Below are 14,205 nucleotides of genomic sequence, written 5' to 3' on the forward strand. Positions count from 1 at the left end.
ACAGCAAAGTGATTCAGATACATATTTCTTTTTATATACATTCTTTTTCATATTCTTTTTCATTATGGTTTATCCCAGGAGATTGGATATAGTTCCCTGGGCTATACAGTAGGACCTTGTTGTTTATCCATTCTATATGTAATAATTTGCATCTGCTAACCCCAAACTCCCAGTCCATCCCTCCCCCACCCCCCATAAACATTTATTTCTTAAGGATAAATAGTAAGCACCAAATGTGTGGACCGGAGGGCATGCACATTTTTAGGACTTGTGACATATAATGCCACCTGGTCCTCTAGTTGACTGTCGCCTGCTCTGTGTCCCTGGCAGCCAGCTCTGAACCCGCCCCGCCTCCCTGTGTCTTCCAGATGCCTGGGAGCCACTCACCTCCTCCCGTGCCCTGAGGCCACCTCCGCCCCCACCACCCTCGTGTGTCCACCCAGCCTTTCTCCGCATCCACGCCCTACCGGGCTGCCCTGGAACCCTGAGGCCCGGCTCTCCTCCACCTACCCCGCACCCACCCGTCGCCTGAAGCCACCGGCTCCAATTGCCACCAACTTCTGCTTGTCCAGAAAACGACAGTACGGATGTGAAAAGGCTCCAGCCCTCTGCAAAACCAAGGACTCGGCTGCTTCGCAGGCGGCCTCTCGGTCCCTCCTGCTCTCCTGCGTGTGTGCTTTCGTTCTTTATTTCAAACAGACATTGAAAAAGAAAAAAAAACAAAACTACCTTCTGTCCTAGAAGATTCAGACTGACAGATGGGGAGAAGGCCTCGGGGACGTCAAAGAACTCTGCCTCCTGCCTTGACCTTGGCAGCGGGAGAGGCCACGGGAGTCACGGCCTCGGCCACGGGGGGTCGGGGCGTGGGGGGCCTACCTGCCCATCGTGATTTGGCACCCCATCCTCGAGCAGCAAGACCACCTGCACGGCTAGGATGATTAATTACAATGTTGATGATTTTTTTTGTGATAACAATATTGTGCTTTTTGTGGGGAAGGTGAGGTTTTTTTTTTTTATATACATATATAATTGATACCTTTTATTTATTGGTTGGTAACTGTTGCTGCTGCCTCGTGTGTCTGATGCTCCCAGGGATGCGGGGCCCACCGTTTACACGTGCACGCCCTCGCCCACCTGCCCAGGCGCTTGGGAGGATGGTGGCCTGCAGCGGCCAAGAAGCCAAAAATCTTTTTTTTTTTTTTTTTTTTTTTCCAGATACTGTGCTCGATGTTTGGAGAGGGGAAAGGTGGGCTTCTTAAATGGCTAATGCACTGTTGCCTCCAGCTCGAATGCCTCCCTCCTGGATCTCTTTTCTCTGCTCCCGGTTCACACATCACTCGGTCCTGTATCCTCCTCTGGGTCCATAACCTCTTTTCTGAGGACAAACAGGGGACATCTTCCGGTTTCTCAGTTCTTGCTTTGGTGTTTGCAGCGCCATGGGGAGTGGCGAGGCTTGTGCTGAGACTGGGATCCAGGAAGGGGCGGAGGTGGACCGAGAATCTAAGGAGAGAAGGAGGAGGGAGTGAGCAGATGTAAAGTCTGCCTCTCCCTCCTTGGTGGGTTTTGAGAATAGCCGCTCACCCTGCTTTCCTGCCTCGTCCAGCGGACCACAGTATCTTTCCCTCTTTTAGCTGAAAGGCCGGAAGGGAGCGGGGGAGAGAGAAGGGCCGCAGGCAATCCCATTCAGGTGGCTTCTTGGGCTGTGGCCCACATGTGCTCACAGGAAGTTTCTAGCTCTGCCTGCCACGGAGACAGGGCAGGCCCACAACTGTCACCAGGAAAGTCAGATGACCTTGGACCAGAAGGCAGGATCCTGAGGCTGTGGCCCTTGCTCCGTGACTGTGGTCCCCCCCACCCTCTGTGGGCCCCAGCTCCCCCTGCTGCGGATCCGGGAGGCCTGGGCTGGGGGATCCGGAGGCTTCCCTTCGTGCTGATGCTGTCTAATTCTAAGCTTGGGTTTCCTGCAGTTGGTGATTCTGCGGTCTGTGTCTAAGTTTACAGACCCCAGCAGACACGGGGACTGCCTGAGTCACTCTCTGTCTCTTAGCACAGTCTTCAGGGACACAGCAGCCACTGTTCGTGATGCGTGTGTTCGGATGACACACCCTGTCCCTCCCCGCAGAGCTTCCTGGTCCCTCCTGGACTCTTGAGCTATCTTTCAGGCCCAGAACTAGTCCTCGCCCAGGGAAGGCTTCTGGGTGAGAAGCAGCCTCCCAGACTGTTTAGGGCCAGGCCGGAATCGAGAATCCCTGCTTCTTCTTTGCGAAGTCAGCAGCCTATCACCTCCTGACTTATCCCGGCCAGTGGAGGGGAGGAGCTGACCCTCGGCCCCCGCTTTAAATTGCCCTTGGCGCCCACTTTGCACTTTCCCAGGAGGCCAGAGCTTCTCCTGCTCTTTAACTCTCACAGCAGACCCCCCGCCAGAGAGCGGCTCTGCCAGCGTGGGACTTGCGTGTCCGCTCCCGCAGGCTGGACCGCTTGGCCAGCCCCTGTCTCTCCCTCCTTGCATCTGCCAGCCCTCTGGCTGCCCTCTCTCTCCGCTGGAAGCCCCCCAGATCCTGCGGGGATAGGAGCAGTAGTTCCATTTTCACGGGTGACTTTGAAGCTTGGGCTCTTTGAGGCCCCTGCGGTCACCTTCCTGCTCAGGCCACTGGCCTAGGAGGCCCAGTACTCGCCACCAAATCCTGCAGTTCCTCAGCCTGGCTCTGACCTAGGACCCTAGGGCAGCAGGTGAACTTGGTGGCTTGGGGCTGGAGATGGGGAGAGCGGAGACTTTCCCCAGGTGAAATGATTTCTCTGGCCTCCACCTAAGCCTCGATTTACCTCCGGTCCAGTGGGCCAGAGCTTTTGTGCAGCCTGTCCTGGAGCATCACGGGAAAGGGCTTGTGGCTAAGAATTATCCAAGGTTAAGCATGTGGGTCCCGCCCACTGAGACATGGACTCCTAGGAGAGTGTGTGCAAGGCTTTCCTCCCACCTCCTCACCGTTAGGCCTTTTGATTTGGAGCTACGCGTGTGGCTTTTGACCTTAGCAGGCGGTACTGTGGACCCATGGGCCAAGGCACACCTTGGGTCCTTGCCCAGAGAAGTCCAGAGCTGCTGGAAGGGCCACGCCTCTTCCTGGCAGGGTGCTGGACACTGGCCATTTTTGCCCGAGGTTGCGGGCAGGGACAATTCCGTCCCCTCCTCTCACCAGGCCTCTAGCTGCAGCACCGTTGGAACCCTGAGCAGCCCATGGGCCTCTCTCCCCAGCACCGTTTCCCACCCGAGGCCCAGCCCCATCAACTGCTGCTCCGGGGCTTCCAGACCAGCCAGAAGCCAGGCTCTTAGCCCTCGCGCCCCAGCCCAGGAGCAGGGGCCAGCCTCGGGCAGTCCGTCTGCAGCAGCCCTGGCCTCTTCCTCATAGAATCCGCTCCCCACTCTGCATTGATGGTACTTAGGAGAACGTCATGAGTTTCCAGTATTTAACCAGGCAACGTTTAGAATAACGTCGTTTAGAATAACGTCAAGGCAGATGTGTGTCCTCCTCTTCCCCTGAAATGCTTTTCATTTTGACAGCCAACTTCCTAGATGACAGATGCATCTGGGCTTTCGGGGACCCTGTCTCTTCTCTAGAGGGTTGGGGTGTGGGGTTCCTGGGCCCCCTGGGAAGATGCAGCCTCTCCCTGGGGAAAGCCCCACTGCTCACCTAGTGGAAAAGCTACCGGGTTCCCAGTGGTTTCAGCTTCTAAGGGATTGAGGGGAACGCGGGAGCGCCCCCTCGTGGCGATGATCGGTAAAGGCATTTGGGGGACCTGACCAGACAAATAGGTGATTTGAGAGGGAGGCCGCAGATGGGGAGGCGAGGGGGGGGGGGCGGCGCTATGATCTCATCCAGACCCTGAGCTTCCAGCCCCACCTTATTGGCAGCATGTCTCCCAGACGCCCTTCTTCTAGGTCTACCCCAGAGATAGCAAGTGAATCAGCATAAGGGCAGCGTAATGGGAAGCCTTGCCCCCCGACCTTTTTTAATATCTGCGGAATAAACCCAATGGTTGATTTTTGGATGAATAAAAGGCTTTTGTCGAATACACAGCTGGTCCCATCTTCTGTCTTGGCATCTAGGCCTCTCAGGCTTTGTCTGCTCCCCGTGATTGGGACAAACGCAGAATCCCCTCCACCTCCACCCCGACTGCCCCCTGCCCAGGCTGTACATTTCTGTTCCCCGTGTGTCTTTGCCTTGACCCATGGCCCCAGGGAGGGCCACAGGCTCCCAGTCTGACTCAGTGACCAGCTTTCTCCGGGACTCTGGGCGAGTCACTTCTCACTGGGACTCAGTTTCTCCATCCGTCAGATGGGAGTGAGTCTCTGCTCAGCCCATGTCCCAGGGCCATTGTGGGGAGCAGCCATGAGCGGAATCATCAGAGCCTCGGCCGAGGTGAAAGGCCAGTGGGAGTCTGAATCGTCATGGTGCCCCCCGCCCAGAGCCAGCAGCTTTGGAAAGGAATTTGGGCAACTCTTACCAAAAAAAAAAAAAAAGCAATGTTTCCTGGGTGGTGATTTTCTGTTTGCCCTCCCGGTCCCTCTGAGCCTCTTTTGGGGTGTTGTTCTGTCTGAATCTGCTGGTGTGTGTCTCTGGGGGAGGGGCAGGCCCCGGGGTGGACAGGGGCCACGTAGCACGCCCAGGCCTCCTCCCGTGCTCTCGTTGTATGTCGTCCTTGTCACGCCAATTAAACACGCTTCCTCACTTGTCTTTGCCTTCCTTGTGTGGACCTGTTGCTTTGTCTGTTTCTTTTTTGTTTCATTTTAGGTTTCTTCTTCCTCCTGTGACACCATTTCTCTTGCTTTGGGTGTTGTCTGCCCAGTTTCCCCAAGAGAAAGAATGTGCAGAGTGAGAACCTTGGGTGTAACGATTAAACCAGAACATTTTCAGGAGTGTTTCTGGGAAGCCAAGAGTTCAGCAGAGTGAATCCCCACGCCACCCCATGTATCATTCCCAGCATTTCCATTCCTTCCTGTTTCATCTCTTGGGGGTTCTCTAAAGGCTTAATAATGTTTGAAAACATGGGCCTAGACTAGTGCTTCTCAGAACTGAGCATTGTAGAATCACCTGGGGGCTTGTTAAAACCCAGACTGCCACCTGCAGAGTTTCTGATTAGCTAGGTTTGGGCCGGGGCCTAGGAATGTTCATTTCTAACAAGTTACCAGGCCATGCCGATGCTGCTGGTCTGGGACCACACTCTGGAAGGCCTGGGGAGCTGCTGACACTGAGGGACATCCAGCTGGGTTCTAATTTGTTTTGTTTTGTCACAGCACGTGGCTTGCAGGATCTTAGTTCCAGGGATCGAACCTGGGCCCTGGCAGTGAAAGAGCAGAGTCCTAACCACTGGACCACCAGGGAATTCCCCAGCTGGGTTCTAAAGAGGAGTCCACCCTCCACTTGCCGGGGATTCAGGCTAATCATTACCTGCGCGTAACTTTTGCACCTGCCACGTGTCAGGCACTGAGGGCCCAGAGACTTGTCACTTACTGAGTGGAGGGGTGTTTCGGGAGGGGAGGTGGGTAGGTGAGTAGCTCCGATGGGGGCTCTCAGGAAGGCACCCCATGGTTTGGCTGTTGGAGTGGCTGCCCTCTGCCATGGTTCCCCTCGGCCTGGAACCTGGGATCTTGGAGGGACCTCCTCTTTCCCCTCTAGTTAAGTGACCAAATGTTTGCTCAACATGCATGGCGTGGGCCCCCCACGTGCCAGGTGTTTGGGGGAGGGGGATCAAAGGAGGTGACAGTCTTTGCCTTCTAGGAGGTTTTGCTGAGGAAACGTTAATTAGGAGAACAACAAAAGGCGATGTCGCGTCAAGAGCGTAACTGCTGGCTAGAAATATGTTACCGCTCTGGGCCAAGGGCCCTTGAAAGACACGTGAATGTGTCGGTTGATGAGATCAGGCAGCCAACATTAGAATGAGCCACCACCTGCAAAAACAGGTTGTGTTTCACAGTTGGTTTTGTGAAAGGGAGCGTCAGACCGACGCCACCTGGGAGACGAACCTGGAGGACCCACTTCAGGGCTGATGCAGCCACAGAGAAGAGGGTGCAAAGATGGCGCCTTCCATGGCCACGCCGGGCACCCAGCCTCCTGCCTCGCTCTGGCAGGGTCTGGAGCGAAGACGCTAGAACTCTGCCGGACACACGGGAGCGAGTCAAAGGCAATGTGGGAAGGCAGTGTGGGACAGTGGTTACGGCTATAGGTTCTGGAATTAGACCTGGCTCTCAGCAGCCTCCACCACTTGACATTGGGCACGAGTTGTAACTGACAGGGTTTTCTGGTAAAAACGTGGACTCCAGTTAGAGGCAGGTGATGACTCCACAGCCCTCCCCAACAACCTTACCACCAGATGGAAAGTTACAGCAAAAGCAGGTCTTAGGTCAAATTCTGCCAAATGTCCAAATATTTACTAGGAAGCAAGTGCAAAGGTACAAAAGACTTGTCTGTCCAGCGAGTGGGGAGACCCAGGACCCCAGGGACCCCAGAGCACAGCCTCTGGCTGTGGGCTCTCTTCCCAGTTGGTACAAAGATGCAAGTTCCCGGGAATCTTTCTAGCTATCATTTATCTCCATCACCTCACACTTCTCCTATGAAAAATGACTTCTACCGTCCTTTTGTAAAGGAATCAACTCTGTGGTATAGGTTTTCATAACAATACATATTAAAAATGCTAATGTGACCCCTTCCGGAGAGCGGATTCCTGACCAGGGTATTTTGTATACTAAGGGAGGTGGGGACCGGAGGTAACTGACACGCACGCGTGTCAATTCCACGATTCCCCCGAAGCACTGAAAGTCAGTGCGTGCTCGGCAGCACACCCTTTCTGGGAAGCCTAGGATCTGGCTCAAAGGGCTGATGTGAAGGTAGCTGGGGCAATGATTCCAGAGTATGGTGAGCTCTCAGTGGGTGTTAACTGTCACTGGAGGTGGCTCTGGTCTTTCCCAGGCAGTCTTGGGAGGTGTCTACAAGGACGTGGTTCAGAGCCCCTGCTTCTGTGGGCGCATGATGGGTCATAGTCTCTTGTTCTGGGTAAGGTTGCAGTCCGCACTGACCTCTCCCTGGCCCAGCCTACCTTGGGCAGCTTACTGTGGGATGAGGCCCTAACGAAGGCACAGATCTGGCCACTTCCTTCCTATCTGGGCCTCCTGACTTACCAGGATGGCTCAGACTGGCTGCCGTTCTCTGGGTGTGTTATTAGCATGGCTGAACCCCCCAAGATGGGCCCATTTTTCCCCACTGCGAGCCTGCCACCCTGTCCCCCCTGCCCCCCCTGCCCTCCCAAAACCCCAAACTCATGTCTGCATGATAGAAAGCCTCTCCCTAAATCACACTCCCCAGTGCCCGGATCAGGGCATCACCAGGCATGGAGAGGAGAGAAGAGTGGGTGGTGGGAGGGAGGGGGGGGAATGCAGTGGGGGGACCCCTGCCCTGATGTGGCTGCCCCCTCCCTGCCACCTTCCTGGTGGGCCCCCTGTAGCCTGCCCTGCCACTGGGGCACATCCCACTGTGACAGTGCCTGCCTCACGTCCAGGGACAGAAACGTTATGTCCTCTGGTCCCCTGGGCTGGGGGAGCCTGGCCAGGGCAGTGGCAGGAAAAGGGCTTTGAAGGTCTCCTGAGTTTAGGAAAAATGAGCTCGCATAGGTATGGTAGACTCCTCTGCTTATCCCATACCCTTTACCCCGCTTCAGCTGTGCACCGGGCTGCATGGACAAAAGGACTACATTTCCCAGCCTCCCTTGGAGCTGAGTGTGGCCACAGGACTCAGTTCCTACCAATGGGATGAGAGTGATGAACACAACTTCCCTTCCACTTCCCCCTTCCGGCTGGCTGGACCTTGGATTCCAAAACAGCTTCCCGGGAACCTGGGCCCCCGCCCCCACAAAGCGCCACACCAGCCCTGGACCGTTTACACTGGGATTGTCAGGAGGGAGTCAAATACCCTTCTAACACGGTTAAGCCATCTGGGGTCTCTGTGTCAACAGCCACATTTTTATTCCACCTAATATACTGAGTGATCCCACTGGGTCATTTTAAATGAGCTGATGTCACCTACAAATGTTTGCATCTGAACTCTCAATGTTTGCCAAAGTGATTTAGTAAAAAAACCGTACAGTGCAACGTGCTCCCCATGTGGGCTCTTCTCACTCACGCCTTCCCATCCTCCTCTTCCTTTTTCCTCTTCCTTTCCTGCTGTGCCCTCCTCTATGGGCTCAGGGGACTGGGGGTCCCAGTGGGAAGGACTCTTGGGGGAAGGGCTTTCTTTTGCTGAAGGACTAGGGATGCAGGGGGCGGGGCAGAGGCTCCCCTTGAGCCAGGAGGCCCTGTAAGACTTGGCTAGTTGGGTTTTCCCTGGGAAACCTCAGTGAGGGTGGATACTGTGAAGGCTGGCCTCGAATTGGGCACAGGAAAGACCTTGCCAGGGGTTTTAAGATGGGGGGATGGGGACCAGACCTCCACACAGTCTATTCAAACTCCCACCTCAGAAACTGGGCCCTTTCCCCAGAGAAGTAGTCATCACAGAAGCAGATCTTAGAGGTGACAGATGTGATGAAAACAGCTTTCAGGAATTTCCTGGCAGTCCAGTGGTTAGGACTTGGTGCTTTCACTGCCGGGGCCTGGGTTCGATCGCTGGTGGGGGAACTAAGATTCCGCAAGCCGCGAGGCATGGCAAAAAAACCCACCCCAAAACAAACCAAAAAACCCACAACAGCAACAACAAAAAACAACCAGTAGAACGGCTTTGTTTAGAGACCAGGGAGGAATGGTGGAGAATTGCCATCTGACCGAGGGGGTCTCATTTTAGTCTCTGGACTGTTGGATGCCCTAGAGGTGAGGGGAAGTCTGTGATATTGTGGAAGGCCCACTTTAATTTTTGAGGACCCTGAAGACCCAATTAATATGCTATGTATCCAAAGGCCTTCTTGCTTTATAAGGAGATTTGTGCAACGTCAGAGGCCAGAGCCAGGACCTGGGGTGAGGGTGCAATGGGCCGGCCTGGGAGCGGAAGGGAGGGGCTCCCCGTCGCTGGGAGGGAATCATCATCGTCGTCAGGGGAAACCTCCAGCCTACTCTGAAATCTGAATTCTACACCAAAGCGCATGCCTCAAACCAACTAACCCAGTGCTGGCTGTTTTCTCGGTGATTTCCAGGCAGCAGCCTAAGGCTAACTGGAGTCCTTCCTGGCTCCTGCAGGGATGAACCAGAGCCCAGTATGTGTACGCTGTGTGGCCACAATGTCAGGCCACGGCCTTTGATGAACGTGCTGGTGGCTCAAGAAGCAGGACACACCCCAGAAGATCATGTACCCCAGCCACAGGTGGGCAATGCCAACCAAAAGCCCCGCGATGGGGGGGTGTTGAGCCTTCTTCCCCACGTGCAGCCACCAGAGGGCCTCCTGCAGGAGAAGGAATGGCAGGATCTAGATGGGGAGGAGGTGGGGGCAGGGCATCACGGGCAGGAAAGAGCAGGTGCAAAGGTGCGGAGGTAGGATGATAGGAGAGAGCCACGTGGGGGAAGGGAGGAATGCATGTGGAGCTAGTGGCCACTGCCTCTGTGTCAGTGAAGTATCAGAGTTTTGCAGAATGTGTATTTCCCCAGAAAGAGGGGACTCAGGCCACGTTCCAGGAGTCGGTATCAGCACAGGCCTGGGCAGTCTGAGCTTATCACCCTCTTTCTGTGCTCCTAGGGAAGGCTGGCTTCAGGGCTCCTCTCTGGAACTTGCCCATTCCGGTAGCAAAGTACTCCTAACACTGTAGAGCATGATAAAGATAGCAGCAACCCTGAACTGTTTGCTAGGGTCTCAGGCATCATCTCATTTACTCCTTACGGCAGTGTCCCCTTGAGGCCAATCCTAGTATTACACCCCACATTTTTACACACAAGGCTATGGAGGCCCAGCGAGGAAGTGGCAGGTCCCATCTTCCAGTGTGTAAGGGGCTTCCAGGCTCCAATACAACTGTCTTGGCCAGAGGCAGGGTGTGGCGGGAGTAGCTTCTGTTAAATCCAGATGTGGGCAGTGGCTGGTTGCCTCTGGTCTCTCCCAGATGCTGCTGCTTGGGGAGGTGAGGTCTTCGGGGAAGGGGGCCTGCCCAGCTGGGGCACATCAGCGGCAGGGGCCTTGCATCTGGAGGGAGAAGCAGCTCAGAGGCAGGCTGGGGGAGATGAGGGGAGGGGGGCAGGGGCTGGGCCCAGGGAGGAGAGTCCCACAAACAACCTGCTGGGTGCTGGGGGCACCAGACCCTGAGAGTGCCCAAGCCTTAGAGCCCCTCTCTGGGCAGGAAAGCCAATCAGGCGTAACCTACAAGAGCAGGTGGGAGGGAGCGGGAGGGGTGCAGGAATGGAGGTGGCCAGCGGGACAGGGTCCCAGGGTGCCTCCTGGGCGGGCCTGGAGCTGTCAAATGGGGTTGATCGAGGGACTCACCTTGCAGGGTGTTGTCGTTAGTGTCACATGATGGCGGGCAGGGAGAGCTTGGCTCCCCCTGCTGGGCTGGGCCACACACAGCTGCTGCTCCCCTTTAGCTCTGCCACCACTGCACCTGTGTGCTGTCCTTTTATACCCAGTGGGGTAGCTACTGTCCTCATCCCCATTTTCAGATGAGGAAACTGAGTCCCAGAGAGGTTCAGTGGCTTCCCCAGAGTCACACAGCTAATACATAGAAGAGCAAGGATTTGAGGCTAGGTCTGCTGGACACAAAGCCATAGCCATCACTGCGATCCATCACTTTTGGCCTGGCGTCCTCTCTCTCGGGACGCCTGGAACTGGCACTTCCCAGAGTCTGGAATTTTCCACCAGGCCATAGGCTGAGTCCTCATGTGGAGAGATGTCACTTTCTTGATGCAAAGACGAGTCTGACCCTTGGCTCCCTGGTGCTGCTGGCCCCCAGCTGGGCGTCCCTGGCAGGCTACTCCCTGCCCTGGATGCTGCAGGAAGAAATAGATGCGACAAGCCAGCCACTCCCATGACCCCCACCCTCACCCTCCTGGCTGGTCTTGGGACAGGGCAGGGAAGGGCTTCTTCCACAAGGAGGGGTCAGATGGACCATCATGGCCCGGGGAGGCCTGGAGTTCCAGGGGCAGGGTGGGGCCTGGGAAAGCCCGCTCTCTTCGGTATTTTTTGGCTGGCTTCAAGACATCTCCAAGCCACCCCACTTGCTGTACCAGCTGGCTATAAATTAAACACTGCAGAGGAGGCGAGGGGTGAGGAAGGGTTTTCCTCTTCTCCCAAAGTTTCCCGTCTCATAATGTAGTTATGTTTTTTCCCTGGGTTCCAGTCCTGGCTACACCCCTACCAGCTGTGGGATCTGGGCTAATATTGACTGTGAACCTGACTGAGCCTCAGTTTTCTCATCTGTCAAGTGGGGATGAGAGAAGCCAGAAGCCCATTTCTCATAGGGCCGTCGGTGAGAATCAATAAAATGATGTGTCTGAAGCCCTTCTGTAAATGGAAGCAGTTAATATTATTGTTATTATCCAGTTCTCCCTGCCCCAAAGTTGCTGCCCTTTCGTTTGGTCCAATTTTGGTCCAGCAATATGGCTCCTAGCTTCGGTTTCTCACTGCCCCAGCCACTGGAGAAACTGCACTCTAGATCCTGATCCGGGTCCGAGTCCGAGAGGAAAACACCCTTGAGTCAGGAGCTCATGCTGAGCCAGTCAGTAGCAGAGGCAGGCTCCCTCTGCGCTAACACTGCATCTGCCCTGCCTACAGATGCCCCTACAACTGCCCAGGGAGCTGTCTCTAGAGCATCTTAGAGCCCGAAATTCCTCGAGGTGGGAAAGGGATGTTTTGTGCAAACAGCAGGAGAAAGCCCCTGCCTCCCACTCAGGTGGGGCCCAGGTGTTCATGGTCAAAGCTGCCAAGCGCATCTAAGGAGGGGTTTAGACCTGACCTTGCCCTTGCTGCTTCTTGCCCCCCCACTTTTCTGGAGCCGGGAGGATTCACAGGGAAGCTGGCCCCAGGGCCTGTGTTGAGTTTGCATCAAATTCAACCCTGCTCTTTGGCAGCCTCTGTTATGAGAATCGATTCTTGGAAATTCCCCAGATCGATACCCAGCGCAAAGTGGGCTGAGCTTCACTCGGGCCAGAGGAAAATTGAGAGGTTAGAAAGACGCAGGGGATGGAGAAGGATGATGAAATGTTCCCCATAAAGTGAAATGAAATGATTTATAACATGTCTCTATTACTTTACAAGTGGAAGGAGCTTCTCCAGGCAGCGCCAGCCAGGACACACAGCCACTTGCAGGGTGTCACCATAACAACGCCCTGGCCTCATGTCAACCGGAAGAGGTTCAGATCCAGTGGAAGCACTGGCTGGTGACTCTGACCAGCTTCTGTCCCAAATCTCTGTGTGTGTGCGTGTGTTTTACAATTGAAAAAACAATATATTTAACACCCTGGTGCTGTGAGTGTGCTACAAAAATGAAAGACCAAACCAAATTATACCAGTGGAACGGGTTCAAATATTTAACAGATCCATACCAAAAACACAGGGGAAAAAAGATCTTTTTACTCCCATGAAGTTTGAGCATTACTTTCTGATGCTGTGTATTACTGACTACACATCGGCAGTTATTAACGGAGAGCGTAAACGCTCTAATTGTTTAGACATTAGGCAGCAACGTTGTTCCTCTCCTGAGTCATTTTTTTTCAAATCGAGGTAAATTTCATGTAACATAAAATTGACCACGAATCATTTTAACGCGTACGATTCAATGGCATTTAGTACATTCACGATGTCGTGCGGCCATCACCTCTGTCTAGTTCCAAGACACTTTCATCACCCAAAGAAGAAGCCCTGTTCCTATTAAGCAGTCACTCCCGTCGTCCCCTGTCTCCGGTCCTTGGCAGCCACGAGTCTGCTTTCTGTCTCTACGGCTTTGTCTCTTCTGTATGTTTCATGTAAATGGAATCATGCGGTATTTGTCCCTTTGGGTCAGGCTTCTTCCACTTGGCATGATGTTTTTGAGGTTCATCCACGTTGTAGCAGGTATCAGGACATCCTTCCTTTTGAGGTGCTCCCTACCCTTTAAGAGGGGGGTCACCAAGCCCATATAGATCCCTGGGAGAGAGGGAAGCTCCACTCCATAGTGGGTTTGATTAAGGACAGACCGTCCAAGTGGCTCCCGGGATCTGCCTGCCGGGGTCAGTGTGAGACTCATACAGCGATGCACAGAAACTTTGTACATAGAAAACACTCAACATTCCTTAATTTTGTATCTATGTGAGATGATGGATGTTCACTAAGCTTATCGTGGTAATCATTTCAGGATGTATGTAAGTCAAGTCATTATGCTATGTACCTTAAACTTATACAGTCCAGGGCTTCCCTGGTGGCGCAGTGGTTGAGAGTCCGCCTGCCTATGCAGGGGACACGGGTTCGTGCCCCGGTCCGGGAGGATCCCACATGCCGCGGAGCGGCTGGGCCCGTGAGCCATGGCCGCTGAGCCTGCGCATCCGGAGCCTGTGCTCCGCAGCGGGAGAGGCCACAGCAGTGAGAGGTCCGCGTACCACGTAAAAACCCCAAAAAACAAAAAACTTATACAGTCCTGTATGTCAATTATATCTCAATAAAACTGGAAGAAAAAAAAAGAAAGAAAACCTCAACAAATGATATGATGATCCTCATTGCTATTCCTCCTCCAGGCAGACCTCCACAGGAAGCCCCACTAGTCAGAGGGTCTTTGACACGGTAAACTCTAAGGGCCAGAGGCTCAAGTCCCATCCTAGGAATTCTCCAGATCTAAAGGCTGAAGTTTTCTCTCTCTGGACTGTGCTGGATGTCACTGTTCACTTGTGTTTTAGTCCCTGTCTTAATTTCAGATCCCCCAGAAAAGGTTGTGAGTTAAGGATTCGAAGGCAAGAGGTTTTTTGGGAGGTGATCCTAGGGAACTGAGGGCAACAACCTTGGAGGTGGGTATTATTATCCCCATTTTACAGGCGAGAAAATAGAGGCTCAGAGAGGCTGAGTAAATGGCTATTAATATTATAAATGGACTCGATAGATTTTAAAATTGTATTTTTCTTTTTTTGTTTTTTAAAAAAATTTTATTGAAGTATAGTTGATTTACAATGTTGTGTTAATTTCTGCTGTACAGCAAAGTGACTCAGTTATACATATATATTCTTTTTCATATTCTTTCTCTTATGGTTTATCACAGGATATTGAACAGAGTTCCCTGCGCTATACAGTA

The 14,205-nt window shown here is 53.7% G+C and overlaps 1 protein-coding gene across 2 annotated transcripts in view; it reads left to right on the forward strand.

Annotated features, from left to right (window-relative positions):
• NCS1 (neuronal calcium sensor 1) overlaps positions 1 to 4,709 on the forward strand; it is a 61,224-nt gene extending 56,515 nt beyond the window's left edge. For both annotated transcript variants that reach the window (XM_029203783.1, XM_029203782.1), the window contains one exon: positions 369 to 4,709. The gene's annotated coding sequence lies outside the window, so the exon portion shown is untranslated. The remainder of the gene's footprint in view (positions 1 to 368) is intronic.
• Positions 4,710 to 14,205: the final 9,496 nt, after the last annotated feature.

Source organism: Monodon monoceros, unplaced genomic scaffold (assembly GCF_005190385.1).
Source record: "Monodon monoceros isolate NGI ecotype Baffin Bay Population unplaced genomic scaffold, NGI_Narwhal_1 Super_Scaffold_5, whole genome shotgun sequence".
NCBI lineage: Eukaryota > Metazoa > Chordata > Mammalia > Artiodactyla > Monodontidae > Monodon > Monodon monoceros.